This window comes from Tenrec ecaudatus, chromosome 16, assembly GCF_050624435.1.
Source record: "Tenrec ecaudatus isolate mTenEca1 chromosome 16, mTenEca1.hap1, whole genome shotgun sequence".
Lineage (NCBI taxonomy): Eukaryota > Metazoa > Chordata > Mammalia > Afrosoricida > Tenrecidae > Tenrec > Tenrec ecaudatus.
The window spans coordinates 85,119,375-85,123,411 of NC_134545.1; positions in this window are offsets into that span (position 1 = coordinate 85,119,375).

The following is a 4,037-nucleotide window of genomic DNA, read 5'->3' on the forward strand; positions in this document are numbered from 1 at the left end:
CTCGCTGTCTTCAAGTTGATTTTGACTCCGGATCCTATGAGTCGCTTTTTGCTTTGTATCATGTTCTTGGGAGCTCTTACAGCTATTACCACAGTCCATGGTTCCATTAGATGGAGCATAATCATGCAATTGCTACCAGGGAGCTTTGGGGGGGAAATTCCTTGCTTCCTTACATGTCTGTTTTTAGAGTTACCTTTCCATGCTTCTTAAAAAAAAGCTTGGCATTTGTAGAGGGATTCTGGGACAAGCAGCTCCACCTGGGAGCTCTTCTGAGCTCTGAGACCTGGCCTGGGAAGTTTCCTTCCCTGCTTTGGTCATTGCTTTCCGCCCTGAGCTCTGGTTGCTGCCTTTCGGAGCTCTGTTTCTCCTGTGTGGATGGGGGAGTGGGAACTCCATGGGGCCGCCTCGTCCTTGTGGGTCCCTACGTGTTTGGTCATTGACAAGGCACCGTCTCACCGTGTTTCGGTGGCTCTCAGTCAGTGGGAAGTATGTGAGTTTCTCTTGGGCCTTTACCAGGTTCCAGGTTTGGCTGCTTGCGCTGTATTGTGATTGCTCACACCGGCTCTGAGGTTCTGGGAAGAAAAACTACCTTACAGCTTTTCTTTCGTCTGCTAGTGAAGATTTTCTGTTCCCACCAAACCATTTTATTGGAAGCGAATATGGATATCATATCGTTTCGTAGTTTGATCACATCAACCAGTGTCGTCCAATTGCCGCCACAATCCGTTTCCAAACATTCTCTTTCTTCTTGAACTCCTTGACATTGGCTCCCCTTTACCCAGCCCCCTTACAGCTTCTTTGATGAAACGGATTTATGTGAGTGATTTATACGGGCTGAGAGTGATGCTCAAAGGTGTGTGAGAGAGTGTGTGTGAGAGTGAGTGTGTGTGTGAATGTGTGTGTGAGTGTGTGAGAGTGAGTGTGTGTATATGTATGTGAGTAAGAATGAGTGTGTGTGTGAGCGTGAGTGTGTGTGAGAGTGTGTGAGAGTGAGTGTGTGAGTGTGTATATGTATGTGAGTGAGAATGAGTGTTTGTGAGAGTGTGTGTGAGTGTGTATGAGGGTGTGTGTGAGAGTATGTGAGAGTGAGTGTGTGTATATGTGTGTGACTGAAAGTGAGTATGTGTGTATGAGGATGTGTGTGAGTGTGTGTATGTGTGTGTGAGTGTATGAGGCTGTGTGTGTGAGTGAGTGAGTGCGTGTGTGCGTGTGTGTGTTTATGTGTAAAAAGGATCTCCTCTCTGGGATCATGTAGGGAGGTGAGTGGGGTATCAAAAGGGCCTGAAGAAAGGGAGTTTCATCCACGGAGAGAGGTGATGGCCCTCGTGTTTTTTCTTGTAGATTCAGATAGGATTGTTGGTTCAATCTTGCTCTGTATCGGGGAATGCTCTTCTCTCTTAGGGCTATTGGAAAACAAAATTTCCCTGCTGACTTCCCTTAACTCCACCCCACTTCCATCAGAAAGACAGGGGGAAATGTGGCTTCGAAAGTGAGGTCAATACAATTTTTCCCTTAGGAAAGCATATTTTATTATTATGAGAGAAGAGACCAGGCTGGGCTAACAGGTGGGGAAACTCTGAACTTGGTTCATATAAATAACAACCCCCCTCCCTGCCCTCAATGAAACAGGCCTTACACCCTGAGGGCCTCGCAGCAGTAAGTACCGTCCACTCTGGACACTCTCCAGCCTTGTTATAAACCAAGCTTGTATGACTTATTTTTGTTAAGACTTATCAAGACGTCTGACCTATAAGCCGTATGACTTATTCTCCATCGTTATTGTCGGGCTCTGTTAACGAGCATATCATTTTCCCTGTCTGCCTCTTAGGTCAGGGCCTTCCCCTGGCCGAGATGTGTATCCTAACTTCAGACCTTAAGGAGATTGTTTCAATGCACCATTCTCTGACCAGTCCAAATCCACTTTAAAAAAAAATAGGTTGTTTTTCCCAACTTCAGGATCCTCCTGTGGCAGCAGCGACGAGGTTATGCTCCAGGAAGACTCTCTCTGCATGCCATTAGTTTGCTCTTTCGATGCAACCGGTAGATGAAATGCTTATACTTCCTGCCTGAGGAGACATCGTTCCCCACGTTCAAAACGGAGGTTGTGTTTTGCCATCAGAGAGCTCCGTCCACTTCTGTGACACAGGCTCATAACTCTGCTGTGGAGGCTGCACCCCCCCCGTGGCCCCCCAACGGCTAGGATCATAAATGCCACCCCAGGAGACTGTCCGGATTACCCTGGCAGGATTACCCTGGCAGGCATTCTCATCTTAATCCAAAGTGTCCAGCGGAAGCCTAATTGTATAGAGATGATTGCTTACAAAGCCGTTGGTTGTTTTAAGCCTTGTGTAACAGGGACACTTCTGCCGTTTGACTTAGCCAAGGGCTGAGCAAGCCGCATCGGTCACTACCCCCTGGCTAATCTTATCTCGTCTCCGTGTCCTGTCGCATTTCCAGCTGCATGGATCTCTTAGTCGAAGTCCTCCAGCTACTGCCACAGCTCAGAAAATTCCCCGCCTGCAAGGTCTAGCGTCACTAAAAAAAATGAATCTTGGGGAGCCTCATACATATAGACACCCCCCCCCCTTTGTGAGCAGGGGCAGGGATCAAGAACACACAATAGTCAAAAGAAAGAATCCACTCAAATAAATGCATGACTGAGTCGTGACTGGCTAACAGGAATTGATGGTTGGGTCAGGTTGAGGAGAGGAAAGTGCTAGCATCCCTATTTGGTTTAGTGCCATTCGGGACCGAACATGGTACTGATGTGCGAAAGCCTGTCAAGAAGCCAGTGCCATTCTGTCCATTTTGCTCTTTGATGGGATACGTATTGACAATGACCATGTACATAGATCTTCTTGACCCTGAAATTAACCAGGACAACACTCACTGATGCAACGGGAACAGGAACGTCCTCTAGAGTCTGTAGGAAAGTAAAGATCAGAAAATGTGACCCCCCAAATGGGTCCTCCTTCCTGGCCGAGGTTCCTGTCCCCCCCCCACCTCCCCCCGCCACCCCCCCACCTTCCTGGGAACAGTAGCTAGCTTAAGCTGGTCCTTAGCACCTTAGCAGCTTTCACTTAGAGACCCAGGAAAGGAGAGTGAGGAAGGAGTCCTCATTGAAATGCTAAATGCTGAAAAAGCTGTTCTTGGGGCTCGGCATCTCAAGGCCTACCGAGGGAAGGAACTGAGGACAGGGAAAGACACTGACCCTCTGGGAAAGATCCTGGGACAGAGATCCACGTAGGACAAAGAGGCGTCTCCCTTTAGAATCGATGGTGTGCTTGGAAGGAATCCACGTCTTTTGGTTGGGTTGGGTTTTTCGGAGATCCGTGGTATACAGCTGCCTCTTGGGCTGATTATATGGTCTTTTACCAGTAATTGCTTGACCCGGCTGCATTTGCGAGCGGGTGTGCGTTTAGTTTGCGTGGAAGATAAGGCTGTGCCTCAAGCGGGCACACGTGTTTTCTTTGGACCGGCTGTTTTACAGGATCCTTTTCCCCATGTTTTAGGGCATTGAATTGTAGGACAGAAAATTCGCATTAAAAAAATCATTTTTTGAGGTTTCCTTAGCGATCCAAACTCCTTTTGCAGAAAGCAAGAGGGTTTGAATCCATGTAATCGACCTGAGGAGAAAGCCCAAAGCTACACATCAATTTCCCCCTTTGTACCCGTCCTTAAAAAGCATGCGCTTGGCTCCAGTCTCCATCACAGCCGTTCCTCTGCTTTCCCTTTCTTTCCCACTGCTGTCGTCGGGACAGGAGCGGTTTTCCTGGCTGCCTTGGCTCTCCGCAGCCAAAACTCTCCACTGATCCCAGCTGTGTTCCCTCCTGACAAATTATTTAGTGTCTTTGAAAGTCTGAAGACTTCCGCTATCTTGTGCCTCCTGCTTCCTAATCCCCTCCCCTAGCTAAAGAGAAACGAGCCCCAATTTAGAATGGTCAAGAATTAGTCACACAGTTCACCCTTGAAAGATTTGCACTTCAAACCTGGCTCTCTCTCCTTGTAGAAGGAGCTGCCCCTCGTTTACATGTCCT